This window comes from Pongo abelii, chromosome 21 (assembly GCF_028885655.2).
Source record: "Pongo abelii isolate AG06213 chromosome 21, NHGRI_mPonAbe1-v2.0_pri, whole genome shotgun sequence".
In the NCBI taxonomy this organism is placed as follows: Eukaryota; Metazoa; Chordata; class Mammalia; order Primates; family Hominidae; genus Pongo; species Pongo abelii.
Genome location: NC_072006.2, coordinates 63,572,201 through 63,589,189, shown reverse-complemented (window position 1 = coordinate 63,589,189; position 16,989 = coordinate 63,572,201). Strand labels below are relative to the sequence as shown.

General features: G+C 41.2%; 1 protein-coding gene across 1 annotated transcript in view; it reads right to left on the bottom strand.

Moving 5' to 3' along the window:
• Positions 1-14,487, bottom strand: part of ZNF831 (zinc finger protein 831) — a 94,569-nt gene extending 80,082 nt beyond the window's left edge. Inside the window, exon 1 of the mRNA XM_024239019.2 lies at positions 14,101-14,487. The gene's annotated coding sequence lies outside the window, so the exon portion shown is untranslated. The remainder of the gene's footprint in view (positions 1-14,100) is intronic.
• Positions 14,488-16,989: the final 2,502 nt, after the last annotated feature.

Below are 16,989 nucleotides of genomic sequence, written 5' to 3'. Positions count from 1 at the left end.
GGTTTATACAGCAGAGTCCCTTAACATGCAAATTTAATTCACTTGAATTCAACCTCACAGCCTGCACAAGAAAATAACAATTTCCACCACTTGGTAATGCTCCTAGCTGTCAACTCATAATGCCCAAGTGAAAGGAGGGGGCTTGAAGCCTTGGTTCCCTCAAGCAGGCTCAGCCCCACATGGCCCTCACAGCTACTGCTAAACACGATTCCAGTGTTTAGCAAGCTTCTCACCGCATCTGTTGATCAAACAAGGAAATAAGACAAAATTCAAAACCAAAAGAAAAACTGGCTGAGTTGGAGGTACTGAGAAGTACTGTGAGCAGATGGGAAAAACAGCCTCGCTTCTTCGCACCTCTGTTTCTGTGGCCTCTGCAAGGGCACTTGCCACTCCTCCCATAAGATCTGGAGACTTCTTCTCCACTCCTCAACTCCAGGCAACATTGTGTCGCATTAGGGAGGGTGTGCCTGGGTCCCAAGAAGCTTGCACGCTTCTGCTCTGCTTCTGCCATGAGAATAAGCCCAGATGAGCTCCCAGGAGGATGAGCGACCACGTGGAGCTGAGCCGAGCAATCCCAGGAGAGACCTTCCTTGTCCAGCCAGTGAGGGAAGAGTGCAATTTTAAATGAGATGGGCCAGGTGAGCATCCCTAACAAGAATGTCAGCTCCATAACACATGCTCTTTCATTTACTGGTGTACTGTATACCAACTCGTGCTAGTTTGTCGTAGACTTGCCTGGTTTTAACATGGGAACCTAGTGGTGGAATGAGCCATGCTGGTACCTGGGGTAAGAGTGTTTCCTGCAATGCAAAGGCCAATGGATGCAAACAGCCAGTGCAAAGGCCCTGAGGTGGGAATGTGCCTGGCATGTTTGCGGCATGACACACTGAATCAGAGGAACTGCACCCACAGACGCTAGCCTGCTCAACAACATTTGTTTTAATTCTTTCTGGGCAAGTATACTATTTCCCTGGGCTTCTGTTTCCTCATCTGCAAAATGGAGAGAACAATGTCTGGGTACCTAATGACCTGAAATTATGGATACTAGGGATGCCATGCTTAATTAAATGACAAGAGGCCTGTCTTGATTACTGCTGTGACTGTTACTGTCCTCCACGGCAAACGGAGAAAGCAAAGCCTAAAGCTTTATTGCTGGATGGAAGACAAGGCCAGCACAAGGATGAGAACTGCCATCCAGAACTGCTCTCCTTCCACCACTGACGGCCACTTGGAAGGTGACCTCTGCTGGCTGTCGTGTGTGCCAAGGGCAGATCTTTCTAGTATGGGCCTGGCTGTGTTGGAGGTTTATCTTGATTCCTTGTGGCTTAGAACACAAAATAAAATGCTACATAGCACCACGATTCGTGATTGCCTAGCAGGCTATCAACAGATTTGTTTATGATGTGAAATAATGAATTCAGAATATTGTATTGGTGATGGTTATTCTTTAATATAATTACAATAATTATCCAGGAAAATAGCAAACAGATGCAATGCTGAATTCAAAGAAAGGGTAGGAAGAAGCGTCCCAAATACTGACGTGATTCAGAATATTATATGAGTTAACCCTACCTCTTAAACTGCCCATGTCGGAACTACAAGGTATGGATAGGCACTCTTTATAAATGGACACAGTGTATGCACTAAAGTGAAATACACATGTGTGTTACAGCGGGTCTGGGGGGTTACTCAGAAAAGGTGTGGCAGTTAGGACCTAACACGATTCTATGGCTGCAGACTGAGAGGTGGCAAGAGATCATGTTCCTCAAATTTCTCCCTCTCTCAACAGGATGTATTTTTTTTAATTAAGGTACAATTTACATACAGTAAAATGCACCCTCTTTAGTGTACAGTTCTGTGAATTTTGACAAATATATACAGTCGTGTAACAACCAACATAATCAAAATGAAGAAGGCCATCACAACCCCAAATCATGCCTCCCCTCTCTGGTCAATCTCTTCCTCCACCTCCAGCCTCTGGCAACCACAGATCTGTTTTCTGTCCCTATAAGTTTGTCTTTTCCAGAATGTCCTATAAATGCAACCACATATTATGTGGCTTTTTTGGTCCAGCTTCTTTCATTCAGGACAATACCTTTGAGAGCCATCCAAGTTGTTGTGTGCTCCAATCATTCATTCCTTTTCCTTGCCAAGTCCTATTTCACGGTGTGGGTGTGCCACAGTGTGTTAATCCACTCCTTCTTTCTGTGGGAGGCAATAACAAGGCATTCCTAGCTCTTCCAGACAGGGAAATGTCAGTGAAGGCCTGGCAGAAAGCCAGCACTACTATCCTTCCCAGGAGGTAACAGGGCCTTCCCAACAGGTACCAACAGAGGCTGAGTGGGGAACCTCGACTTCCACTCATCTCTTCCCCAGCCAGAGCAGTAGCAAAGGAAGCCAGCTAACACAGAAGGGTCACTAAACCCAGACTCTCATAACATAATGCCCAAAATGTCCAAGTCTCAATTAAAAATCACTTGTCATACCACGAACCAAGAAGACCTCAAACTGAAAGAAAAAAGACAATGCACAGATGCCAACACTAAGACGCAAGAGGTGCTGGGATTCCCTGACAGCCGTGAAGCAGCCATCATGAAAATATTTCCATGAACACTTACAAATATGCTTGAAACAAAGGAAACATAGAAAGCCCCAGCAAAGACACAGAAGATAAAAGAAGAACCACATGGAAATAATAGAAATGAAAAATACTATAATCAAAAATTTAAAAACTCAGTGGATGCTCTCAACAGAAAAATGGACAGGACAGAAAAAAAGAATCAGTGAACTTGAAGATAGGTCAATAGAAATTACCCAATCTGAGCAACAGAGAGAAAACAGGATGAAAATTTAAAAAAAAAAAAAAATGAACAGCCTCAGGGACCTATGGCACTAACAAAAGGTCTAATATTGCTATCATCAGAGTCTGGGAAGGAGAAGAGAAAGAAGATGGGCCTAAAAAGTGCTCAAATAATGTTCAGGAGCTTCGATTTGGCAGAAGACATAAAGCTACAGGTTCGGGAAGCTGAGAGAACCACCCACCCCACCCCCACCACCAGGATAAACCCAAAGAAATCCACACCAAAGCACGTCATAGTCAAACTCCTGAACTCTAAAGATAAAAAATATTGAAAGAAGCAAGTGAGAAACAATGCCTTAGCTACAGAAAAAACAATTCTGATGAAAGCAAGTTCTCATCAGAAACTTGGAGGCAAGTAGAAAAGGGTATCATATTTTTCAAGAGCTGATGGAAAGGAAGTGTCAGCCTAAAATTTTATATCCAGTGAAAATATGTAAATATCCTCCTGGAATGAAGGGGAAATCAAGACATTCTCAAATAAATGAAAACAAATAGAATCTGTCACCAGCAGGCCCACCCTCAAAGAATGGAAGTTCTCTAAACAGAAAGGAAGTAACAAAAAGAGAAACTTGGAACATCAGGAAGGAAAAAAGAACAATGGAAAGAGTAAAAAAGTGGGTAAAAACATTTCCTTTTGAGTTTTTCTTTTTTGTTTTGGGGTTTTTTTTGTTTTTGTTTCTTGTTTTTTTTTTTTGTTTTTGAGACAGGGTCTTGCTTTGTCACCCAGGCTGGAGTGCACATACATTGATCAGTGGCGCGTACATGAATCACTGCAGCCTCAACCTCCTGGGCTCAAGCAATCCTCCCGCCTTGGCCTCCCAAAGTCCTGGGATTACAGGCGTGAGCCAACACTCCCAAGCAAGTTTTCTTAATCATGTTTGGTGGCTGAAACAAAAATTATAACACTGTTTGATATGGTTCTAAATGTATGTAAAGGAAATATTTAAGATAATTCTAAATGTGAGGGCATAAATGGAGGTGAGATTTCTACTCTTCACTCCAACAGGTAAAATAACGACACCAGCAGACTATGATAAGTTCCATATATATAAAATGTAATACCTAGAGCAACCATTATGCGGGGGTATCTGAGAGAACCAGCCTGAACCGCAGGCTGCAAAAGTGCTCCCTGTGCAGCCTACAGCCTTGGATCGGGGATAATCCATCTGCAGCCTTCCAGACAGCGAAACTAAAGCCACGTAAAGCCAGCTAGCCTCCTGTGGCCAGGAGTCCACACACAGTGGCCATTTCCTCTGCAAGCCCCACTTCCTCTATGCATGCCACAAGCTCCAAAGCCTTCTATCCTGCTGTGCCCAGGCTCCCAGATGCACGCCCACATCTCTGCTTGTGCATGGTCTGCTCTCCAGCAGCACCCCAGAGGGTTGTCAGCTGTTTGCCTAGCAACTCCACATAATCTCAAGTCTAGCTGAATCAGCCAACTTCTCTGCTTTCTGGTGGCTAAAATCACAGCTTCTCCAATGAGACCTGAATGCCTTCCAAGTGTGTTGTTCCTTGAGTACTCTCCCTCAATCTTAGGGTACCCTATAGAGTTTCCTTGCACCTAATAGTCACTCTTTCATTGTAACTAATCATTCCTACGCTAAGTTTCCCCTGCATAACCCACTGGGTGGTTTCTGTCTTCTGACTGGGCACAGAAGTCTACAGAATTGTCTCTGGGAATGGTCCCAAGAGATCCCTAATGATGGGATTTAGGGACTAGTATGGTTGTGCTTTTGGATGTGAGCACAGTGCTGAGCTCCTTGACGATGAGAAATGTGACTCTTGTAACCCGTGAGGTACAAAAGCATCACAATTAATAAAGCCATCACCTGTGGTCAATTGTGGCAAAGTGCCAATTTAGAACATGTGCCTTGGAAGCTCAAGTGGCTTCTGCCCCTGCTGTATGGCAGGAATGATGACCATAAGGGATGTGGTATGAAATGGATTTCTTTTGGTGTCCTTGAGCACTTACAGAGAGAAAATGACAAGCTCAGGTCCATTAATTCCCACCTCGAGTCATGATCTGAGGATCATACAACCTTCATGACAGCCCTAAAAGAATCTCTCATTTTTGTAGCCACAGGGCTGATGTTGCTGAAAATCAAACAAAAAATTTAATGGTGCAAGTTACTGAATTAAAATGGCAGTTGAATTCACAGTCATGCCAAGCTTCTCATGTGAAAATCTGGGCACTAATCAGGAAAAAATGGGATCCTAAAACTCGAGGTGAGGACATCTTGTTGGACCTAGAGAAACTGACAACATTGACCTCCAGGTCATTCTGAGCCTCCCGTACAAGTGGCAGCAGCTTCCCCTCCACTGTCCACAGAGGCCAGACTTCCTGAGCTGGAAAACCTTATGATGCCTTCACTTAGGGTAGATGCCTTGAAAGGGGATACTGATCCTTCTCAGAACCCACCACAACAAGCCCCTGCTCCCTCTAGACTTAACTAGATTTAACTAGAGTCAAATCTCAGCATGGCCCAAGGAGACAGGTGCTCACTATGACCCAGAAGGAAATGGCTCACACACCAGAAGAGCTGAACGCCCTGGCTAATATGTCAGCAGAAACCTAGGGAACATGTGTGTGCAAATGGATTCCGTGGGTTTATACCAAGGAGAGCAGAAAACACCACTGGCCATTGGACCAAATTCATTGACAGGAGTGCACTTACCAGAGAGTCTCAATTTAATGTATTAGTTGTGCAGCTGGATGTGGCTTTAAAAGCTTCCTAGGTTGGTTGACTGAAATCTGGTAATGATGGTGACCTGCATTTAGTGAGGCTGGAATGCTGGAGCTTCCCTGGCATGACACAGAGGAGGGGATCTAAAGACTATGGTAAATATGCCTGCTGGGCCAGGTGTATCACAGGCAACCTTCAACTCTCCCAACAGCATGCCTCAAGAAGACCCAGAAGGCCCCTCTTCAGGAGGGCACTGAGAAATGCATTAATGAGGGGAGCACCCGCATCCCCGAAAAGATCTGTGGTTGCTCTTTTTCCAGGCCAGGAAGAGCTGTAGGGGACACCACTATTGAGACAGGCTCCCTCATTTCACTGTGGTTGTGGGGGGTCCCAGAATAGCAGAGGACCAAGTGGCATCACTTCATTGCCAAAGACAAGGTGAGCGTGCCACAGAAGCAATAGGGAATGGCAGGAATCCGAATTCTTTGGCTCGCAGAGATCTTAGCAGTAACTAACTGATCACGTTGTCCCTCGGAGGGAAAGACCAGTCAGTCTACTAAGATATCACCTGGTATCATAGGAAATCATAGGAAAAGTTCTAAGTGTGGTGGCAAGTAACGTGACTCAGTCATCAAATGGAAACTCACAGCCCTTTACCCAGTTTTCAGAACTAAGGCAGTTTGCAGACCTACAGGCCCTTGATTGAAGGGAAACCCAGGTCCCCTTGAAAAGGACACTCTACTATTGCCAAAAGGACATATTGTAAATCTTTCTTTATGCCTTCTCAAATGGACCTATTGCCACATACTGGAACAACTGCAATTTGGGAGAAAAGTACATATTCAAACTTTCAGGAGTTAGTAGATATTCTAAGAGGTAAAGAACCCAGGGCAGCTGAGGTCAAGGAAGATGTGGAATGGGTGGTGGAAGAAGAAAGTCACAGATATGAACTACAACTTCATGATCAATTATATAAATGAGGACCGGAGGGGGTTTGTGTATGGTCTGTATGTGTGTTATACGAATGAGTTTTATTTTATCTTTACTAATCATTCTCTACTTCTTTCTCCTACTTCATGTTTGAAATTTTAATACATGAGTTATTGGAAGTTAACTTTACAATTTAGGCTTTAGGGAACAGAATATTCAGTGAGATCTTGACTGAATTTGAAGAGCAATTGATACAGCCTGTGCTGAGTACAATGACTGCATCTGCTCATTTCGAACAAGTGAGAACCTCTTCACTTGCTAGAAGCATGGATGTATCTTGTTAGGTGGAAATATAGAGCCATTCTGTTGTAAGAAAGTTCAAATGAATGTAAAGGGTACACATGGGGCTGCATAGGCAAAGGGATAGACTGTGCCAGATAGAAATTTATTGCCTCTCAGCTCCAAAAAATGCCATTCAATACATGCTGTATGATAAAGGATGCAAACTTTTAAAGATTTTCTCCTTTAAAGTGGGCACAGTGCTAGGTTTTTCCAACAGAGGATGTTGGAGGGTCATTGCAGGAGGAAGAGGCTTCCTGCAGTTTCCAGAAAGGGCCCAGGAGAGGGCCAGTGGTGTGGGTATGAGGACATGCCATGGAGCGCCCCCTCCCAGCCACAGGCCCCAGGACTCACTCCCTCTGCAATCTTGCAGCCTCAGCCCAGCAGTAATCTGTCTGCAGCCCCCACAACGTAAAAACCAAAGCTGTTACACAGCCTGCCTGTGGCTGGGGGGTTCACATGGATCTGCTCCTTCTGCAACCACACAGCCGGCACACTGTCTTTCTGGGTGCTCTGGAGACTTCTGTCCCACTAGTGCCAGACTCCCATAACACACCCACGTCTCTGGTTGTAGATTGCCTGCCACCTCCCACCTGTACTCCAGAAAGTTGCCCATTGTTTGCCCAGCAACTCCAGATAAGCTTCAGTCTTGCTAAGCCAGCCAACTCCTCTGCTATCCAGTGAGCAAATCACATCTCCTCCAAGGAGGTCTGACTCCTTCCACGTGTGTCCTTGCTGGGAGAAATGGAAGCTGTCTCTCTCAGCTGAGAAGCTGAATCTCAATCCTAGGGTGCCACATGGAGTTCCCTTATGTCTTATGGTCCCTCTTCATTATAGTTAATAATTCTTATCATCAGCTTCTCTCATTTAGCCTATTGTATGGCTCCTGCTTCCTGATTGGACCCAGACTGCTACATCAAGATAGACCACATTCCAGGCCATAAAATCAACCTCAACAAATTTAAAGAATTAAAATCATATAAAGCATGTTCTCTGACCACAACGGAATCAAACTATGAATCAACAACAGAAAGATAACAGGACAGCTTCATATACTTGAAAACGAAATGGCACACAGTTCTAAATAATCCATGGGTCAAAGAGGAAGCCCCCACGGTAATCAAAAAATACACTGATGTGTGAAAACAAAAATACATCTCAAAATTTGTGGCACACAGCTAAAGCAGTGCTGGGAGGGAAATTTATAGCACTAAATGTTTTACATTAGAAAAGAGGAGCATTTCCCACAATGTGATGATTTCACACTGCATGCCTGTATCAAAACATTTCATGTACCCCACAAATATATACACCTACTATGTACCCACAAAAATGTTTTAAAATAAACTGCTATTAATTGTTTAAAAAGAAAAAGAAAAAGAAGGAGGGTTTCAAATCAAGACTCTAGACTCCCACTTCACTGTAGTAAAAGGAAAGCATAATAAATCCAGAGCAAGTGGAAGAAAGGAGATAATAAAGGTAGGGGAAGAAATTGGTCAAATCGAAACAGAAAAATAATAGAGAAAATCAATGAAAGAAAGAGCTTTTTCTTAGGCAAGATTAATAAAATTCACCTTTTCTTTTGAGACAGAGTCTCACTCTATTGCCCAGGCTAGAGTGAAGTGGCATGATCTTGGCTCACTGCAACCTCCGCCTCCTGGGTTCAAGAGATTCTCCTGCCTCAGCCTCCCGAGTAGCTGGGATTACAGGTGTCTGCCATCACGCCCGGCTAATTTTTGTATTTTTAGTAGAGATAGGGTTTCACCATGTTGGTCAGGCTGGTCTCAAACTCCTGACTTCAACTGATCCTCCTGCCTCAGCTTGCAACATGCTGGGATTACAGGTGCGCACCACCACACCAGGCTAATTTTTGTATTTTTAGTAGAGACAGGATTTCACCACGTTGGCCAGGCTGGTTTCGAACTTCTGGCCTCAAGTGATCCACCCGTCTCAGCCTCCCAAAGTGCTGGGATTATAGGCATGAGCCACTGTGCCCAGCTTAAAATTCGTCTTTAGAATCTCTACAAAAACTGACAAAGGACAAATGAGAGAAAACACAAACTATCAATGTCAGGAAGGAAAAAGGGCTATCACTACAGACCCTGCAGACATTAAAAGGACCTTAAGGGAATACTGTAAATAACTCAGCTCACATTAATTTGATGACTTAGATGAAGTGGAACAATTCCTCAAAAAGCACAAACTACCATGATCCACCTAATGGGAAACAGATCATTTGAATCACGTGAGAATCACACTATAACTATTTATCAGATTGAATTTGCAATTTTGAAGCTCCCTATTAAGAAGTCTCCAGGCCCTGATGTGAAGAATTCTAACTTTAAAAGAAGAATTAACACAAATTCTACACAACTTTATCCAGAAAACAGAAAAGGAAATAACACTTCCCAGTTAATTTTAAGCACCTAGGTATTACCCTGCGACCAAACTAGACAAAGACAGCATGAAAAGACAACTACAGACGAATATCCCTCATGAACACAGAGTCAAAACCTCTCCCAAAATATCAGCAAATAGAATTCTGTGATAAGAAAAAAATTATACACCTTGAACAAGGATTCCAGGAATGCATTCAGTATAATCCACCATATTAACAGGGTAAAAAGAAAAATCACATAATTATATCAATTGATGTAGAAAACGCTTTTGACAAAATTCAACACCCATTCATAATAAAATCTCGTTGGAAAATAGAAATAGAGGGAAATCTCTTAATGTGATTAAAAGCATCTGCAAAACACCAAAGTTTATATTATACTTAACGGTGAAAAACTGAATGTTTTCTCCCTAAGATCAGGAAAAAGAAAGATGTCCACTCCCATCACTCTCATTCAGAAGATGACTGAAAGTTTTAGCCAGTACAGTAAAGCAAGAAAGAAATACAAAATACATACAGGGAAAGGAAAGACTTGCAGCAGGAAATGAAAAAATAAAACTATCCCTATTTGCAGATGAGATTATTGTCTACGTACAAATTCTCAAAGAATCTACAAAAAAAAACAAAAAACCTCCTCACACTAATAAGTGAATGCAGCAAGGATACAGGATACAAGATCAACACACAAAAGTCAATTACATTTCTATATACTAGCTATGAATGGTTGAAAACCAAAATTAAATGAAAAACGAAATATGTAGTTGTAAATCTAAAAAAACATGTACAAGACATACACTGAAAACTACAAAACACTGATGAACTAACTCAAACAAAATCTAAATAATAAAGAGGCATATTGTGTTCACGCATTGGAAGATTCAACATAGTAAAAATGTCAATTCTCCCTAAATTGATATATAGGCTTAATGCAATTCCTATCAAAATCCTAGTAAGATATTTTTGTGGGCATAGATGAGATTATTCTAAAATTTATATAGAAAGGCAAAAGAACTGGAATAACTCAAACAAGTTTGAAGAAAGATAATAAAGTGTAAAGAATCAGTCTACCTAACTTGATAACTTATTATACAGCCAAAGTAATCAAGACTGTATTGTCAGAATAGACACAGACATGAGTAGAACAGAATAATTAAAAAAAAAAAACATAAATCAATCTGCACAAATATACCCAACTGATTTTTTTTTCTTTTGAGATGGAGTCTTGCTCTGTCACCCAGGCTGGAGTGCAGTGGCACGATCTCAGCTCAGTGCAACCTCTGCCTCCTGGGTTCAAACAATTCTCTTGCCTCAGCCAACTGATTTTTGACAAAAGTTGAAAGCAATTCTGTAGAGAGAGTGTAGCTGTTTCAACAAATGATGCTGAAACAATTGACATTCATAGGCAAAAGAAAAAAGAAAAAAAAAAAAACCTTGACCTAAACCTCACATCTTACTTATATAGAAATTAACTCAAAATATTTAAAACGGTCTTAAATGTGAAATATAAAACTGTAAAAGCTTAGGGGGAAAAAAGCATAGGAGAAAATCTTTAGGATCTCTAAAGTAGGAAAGAGTTCCTGGACTTGAAACAAAAAGTATGAACCATAAAAGGAAAATATAATAAAATGGACCTCATCAAAGTTAATTTTTTTTTTTTTTTGCTCTGTGCAAACCCCTGCTTATAAGAGAATAAAAAACTAGCTACAGATCTGGAGAAAGTATTCACAAACAACATATCTGACAAGGGACTTATATTTAGAATCTATACAGAACTACAAAAATTTTAAAAATTTTGTTTGTTAAAAAAAACCAACAACAATCCAATTAGAAAGTACACAAACACATGGAGAAAGTTACCACCAAAAAAGGTATACAGACAGCAGATAAGCACATGAAAAGGTGTTCAACATCTTTAGCCACCTGGGAAATATAAATTAAAGCCACAATAAAATATCACTTCACACCTGTCAGAATGGCTAGAATAAAAAATAGTGAAACAGCAAATGCTGGGGAGGATCTGGAAACACTGCCCACGTTGCCAGGATCCATTTCGGTGTGGATGTGAAGTGGCACAGCCATTCTGGAAAAAAGGGTGGCCGTTTCTTAACAAATCAAACATGGAACTATTATTCAACCCAGCAATTGCACTCTTGGGCATTTATTTCAAACAAACGAAAACTTACATTCACACAAAAGCTTGTACATGAATGTTTCTAAAGCCTTATTTGTAATAGTCAAAAATTGGCATCAGCCCAGATGCCCTTCAACGATGAATATTTAAACCAACTGTGGTACATCCATATCACAGAACATTACTGAACAATAAAAAGGAGCACACCGTTGACACATGAAACATTTGGATGAATCTCTAGAGAATTACGCTGAATGAAAAAAGTCAGTCCCCAAAGGCTACACACCACACTGAATGATTCCGTTCATATAACATTCTTGAAATGACAAATTATAAAACTGGAGGACAGACTAGTGATTGCTTGGGGTTAAGGGGTGGGGGGGTAGAGAGAGAGGGGGAGAGCAGGAGGGAGTTGCGGTGTCCACGAGGAATCCTTGCAGTGACAGAAATGTTCCATATCTTGACTATATCACTGTCAATATTTTGATTGTGATTTGCAAGATGTTGCTATTGGAGGAAACTGGGTAAAAAACACATGGGATCTCTGTGTATTTTTTTCTTACAACTGCAGGTGAATCTGCAACGATCTCAAAACAAAGAGGCTAATTTATAAAAATAATAAATACATAAATAGAATCAAAACAGGAACAACCTTCCCAGTGTGTGAGTCAATGTTATTTACTGCAGCATCCATAGTGTATCTAGAACCAACCCTAGCCATGAGTACCACAGCCTACCCTTGGAGAAACACTGACTCTGCACAGACCATTTTCCTTTCATTTTCTTTATATCAACTCACTTTTCCTTATGTACCGTTATATATTCAAAGGAAAATTGACATCACTACCATTTACCATATCTGGAAAAGCTCCAACATTGCTATGAATACAAAGTGATCATAAAGAAACTACAAGGGGCTGGGCGCGGTAGCTCACACCTGTAATCTCAGCACTTTGGGAGTCCGAGGCAGGTAGATCACCTGAGGTCAAGAATTAGAGACCAGCCTAGCCAACATGGCGAAACCCCATCTCTACTAAAAATACAAAAAAATTAGCCAGCTGTGGTGGTGAGCACCTCTAATCCCAGCTACTCAGGAGGCTGAGGCAGAAGAATCGCTTTAACCCAGAAGGCAGAGGTTGTAGTGAGCCGATCATGCCACTGCACTCTAACCTGGGTGACAGAGCGAGACAACAGCTCCAAAAAAGAAGAAAAGAAGAAAAAAAAAAGGAACTACAAGGAAAGCAATGAAAACCTACAAAGATCTCTCACTTGGTAAGAAGCCAGTACTGAGAACAAGCTTCCTACCTATGCCCCAAAGTCGCTCTGCAGAAATCCCTGAGTGTGACCTTCCAGCACAACTCAGCCTTCCCTGCCATGCCACACCCAGACAGGCAGCATGGTGGGCAAAGTTCCCAGACCCTGGAGATAAGGCCTGTCTTTGAACCTTTGCTCTGCTACCTATAAACCCTGTAACCTGGAATAAGTCACTTAAACTCTCCATGCTGTGTTTTCCTTATCTGAAAAGTGGGGCTCATGTTCATTTGTTCAAAGGATTGGATAAAACCATAGATGTGATTTGTCCAGACATGGTAGACTCTCCCTGTGTCTGTTCCTGCCCCACTCCCCTAACCAAACAGCCTACCCTACCTCCCTCTTACAGTCTTGGTTCTCTGCGTACATGATGTTCATGGTCTCTACCAGGAGAAAAGTCTCTCTAGCTGGTAACTCCATGGCCCCTGATAGTGAGCCCATTTCCCCTAGGCAGATGCTTTTGGGTAATCGTACTCACATGGCACTCGTTCATGACCAACCCTCCCCAGCTTCCCAGCGGAAGCTCAGCTAAGGAAGCAAATCTCACAGACGCCAACATTGCCATAGAACCTAAACGTTCTCTCTGATTAATATTAGCCTATGGTCCTAAATACTTGCTCTTAGCTGGGGCAATAAAGCGAGGGTGGTTTAAAAGCATATTATTTTAAACTGGCCCTGACGTTGATTCTGTTTTTCCCAGTCAGCTAATGTTATCATTTTTCTAATTTGCATCCTGTCCCTCGTTGCATTTTGGTAGATAACATCTCTGGTTTCATTCTTACAGAAAGATTTGCTACGGGAAAGGAGAAACACGTTACCTCTCAGAGCATGGCTTCCATGGCTGATCTGAGATAGCCTCCAGCTCTTTGCTATTTTGGACACTGGGAAGTCAGATATGTGTATAAATACATGGACTATTGGCCCTTGTAAATCTCATTGAAAAATGCTACCCTTGGGTGGCTGATCAGTAGAATTGCTATAAATAGTAGCTCTATCAAATACCTTGATATTTTAATTATATTATATATAAATAAAAAACTTGGCCTAATAAAACATATATATATATGTATATATATACACACACATACTTGGGCTAATATGTTTCTAACCAATTTACACTTTCAGTTTAATTAGGTTCATCATTGGGAAAAAAAACAGTTTATAAAGCAATAAATTTTCTTATAAATGTTTTTCTGTTTAGTAGAACATGGATTGTGGACCTGGTTTCTGACAGCCATTATGAATTGTAGTAAATATTTTGACAAAAGCAACAGCGGTATTAAGCACATGAGAGAATTACTTGAACTGGGTCACACACAGTTTTACGTAGCATTTTCCCTTTAACTGCGTGCTTGAAGATAAATATATCATTAAGAACATAGAGTAAAAGAGTTTTTTTTTTAACTGACATTTTATATATGCTTATGTCATGGAGCATGTTACATACCTTTATAAACAGTGGAGTGTTTTCAGCCAATGATGCTCTGATTCAAACACAATGATCTGGTTGCCCAGAGAAGACACCCACAGGTCCAGAAAGGACCACTGGGCTGGCCCCACAGAGAAGAGATGAGCTCAAGAGCCCCTGCTCACACTCTCTGTAGGGAGCTCGCTACTCTTTGCTGAGAGGGCATTTTAGTGTTCTCTCCCAGTTCCTACTCTGCAGGCAGCATCTCAGAAAACAGAAAGATGCTCCCTGAGCCTTAAAAGATAAAATAAAATAAAAGAGGGCAGCCTCCTGTGGCTTGGCCTTTATGTCAAGTCCACGTTTAACTGAGAAAAGCACCATTTCAAGCAACCTGGAAGAGACTCAAGCAGAGATAAAACTTGGTATGGCCAAGAAATAGGAAGTAAATTATTTCCTATACATTACTTAACGTCACAGTAGCAACCCTTAGAAAACAGGAAGAGATAGAAGCAGACAGAAAAAAAAAAAAAAAGAGCCACCGCTCAGCTCTTTAGTAATTGTTACTATTGACCTAACAACCTATAAACAGAGCCTGCTGCCCAGAAATGTAGGTGTGCAAAAAAACATTGCATTAGAGATGAGGTTGTTCTGTGCAGGCAAGTAAGAATTAGAGCCTGGGTGGTTGTTTTCCTGGAGATGTGGATGGAACAAGTGCTTGCAGAACCTCCACATGTAACCCCAGAGGTTCCTGAGGGCCCAGAATGAGCATTTCCACTGCAATTGACTACGGTGGGAGGTCCCAGTGGAAGATCTCTGCGATGCTATCTTTATGTAAAATGGTGATATTTTGTTCAACATGGATTTGTTTGAATTAGTTTTTATTTTTAAGATATGGCACTGATCACTCTATTCAACATAGTACTGGAAATCCTAGCCAGAGTAATCAGGCAAGAGAAAGAAATAAAAGGCATCCAAATAGGAAAAGAGGAAGCCAAGTTATCTCTCTTCACTGATGATATGATTATATATCTAGAAAACCCTAAAGATGCCACCAAAAGACTCCTAGACCCAATGAATGACTTCGGTAGTTTAAGGATACAAAAATCAATGTACAAAAATCAGTAGCATTTCTATACACCAGTAACGTTCAAGCCGAGAGCCAAATCAAGAACACAATCCCATTTACAATAGCCACACACACACATACACACACAAAAACCTAGGAATACATCTAACCAAGGAGATGAAAGATCTCTACAAGGAGAACTACAAAATACTACTGAAAGAAAACAAACAAATGAAAAAACATTCCATGCTCATGGATTATAAGACTCAATATCATTAAAATGTCCATACTGCCCAAAGCAATTCAACACTATTCCTATCAAATTACCAATGTCATTTTTCACAGAATTAGAAAAAAACTATTCCAAAATTGATATGGAACCAAAAAGGAGCCCGAATAGCCAAAGCAATCCTAAGCAAAAATAACAAAGCCAGAGGCATCACATTATCTGACTTCAAACTATACTACAAGGCTGCAATAACCAACACAGCATGGTATTGGTATAAAAATAGAGACACAGACCAATGGAACAGAATAGAGAACCCAGAGATAAAGCTGCACACCTAAAACCAACTGATTTTCAACAAAGTCAATAAAAATAAACAGTGAAAGAAAGGACCCCCATTCAATAAATGGTGCTGGGGAAACTAGCTAACCATATGCAGAAGAATGTTGAATAGAGTGATTAGTGCCACTCTAATTCCGGAACGAAACTGGACTCTTACCTCTCAATATAAACAAAAATTAACCCAAAATGAATTAAATACTTAAATTTAAGACCTCAAACTATAAAAATCCTACAAGAAAACCAAGGAAATACTCTTCTGAATGTTAGCCTAGACAAAGAATTTAAGACTAAGTCCTCAAAAGCAAATGCAACAAAAACAAATATTGACAACTGGTACCTAATTAACCCAAAGTGTTTCTATGTAGCAAAAGAAACAATCAACAATGTAAACAGACAACCTATGGAATGGGAGAAATGATTTGCAAACTATGCAGCCAACAAAGGTCTAATATCCAGAATCTATAAGGAACTTAAACAAATCAACAACAACAAAAAAAACCCATTAAAAAGTGGGCAAAGGGCATGAAGAGACACTTCTCAAAAGAAGACATGCAAGCAGCCAACAAGCATATTTAAAAAATGCTCATCATCTCTGATTATCAGAGAAATGCAAATCAAAACCACAATGAGATACCATCTCACAGCAGTCAGTACAGCTATGACTAAAAAGTCAAAAAATAACAGATGTTGGTGAGGTTGCAGAAAAAAAAGGGAACACTTATACACTGTTGGTGGGAATGTAAATTAGTTCAACCGCTGTGGAAAACAGTTTGGATATTTCTTAAGGGACTAAAAGTAGAACTACCATTCGACCCAGCAATCTCATTACTGGGTATCTACCCAAAGGAAGATAAATCATTCTACCAAAAAGACACCTGCACTCGTATGTTTATCACAGCACTATTCACAATAGCAAAGGCATGGAATCAACCTGGGTGCCTGTCAACGGTAGACTGGATGAAGAAAAAGTGGCATATATACACCATGGAATATACAGACCCATAAAAATAATAAAATCATGTATCCATGCAGCAACATGTAATCCCATGCCTGTAATCCCAGCACTTTGGGAGGCCAAGGCGGGCGGATCACTTGAGGCCAGGAGTTTGAGACTAGCCTGGCCAACATGGCGAAACCCCATTTCTACTAAAAATACAAAAAATTAGCCGGGTGGTGCACACCTGTAGTCCTAGGTACTCAGGAGGCTGAGGCAGGAGAATCACTTGAACCCAGGAGCCAGAGGTTGCAGTAAGCTGAGATCATGCCACTGCACTCCAGCCTGGGCTACAGAGCG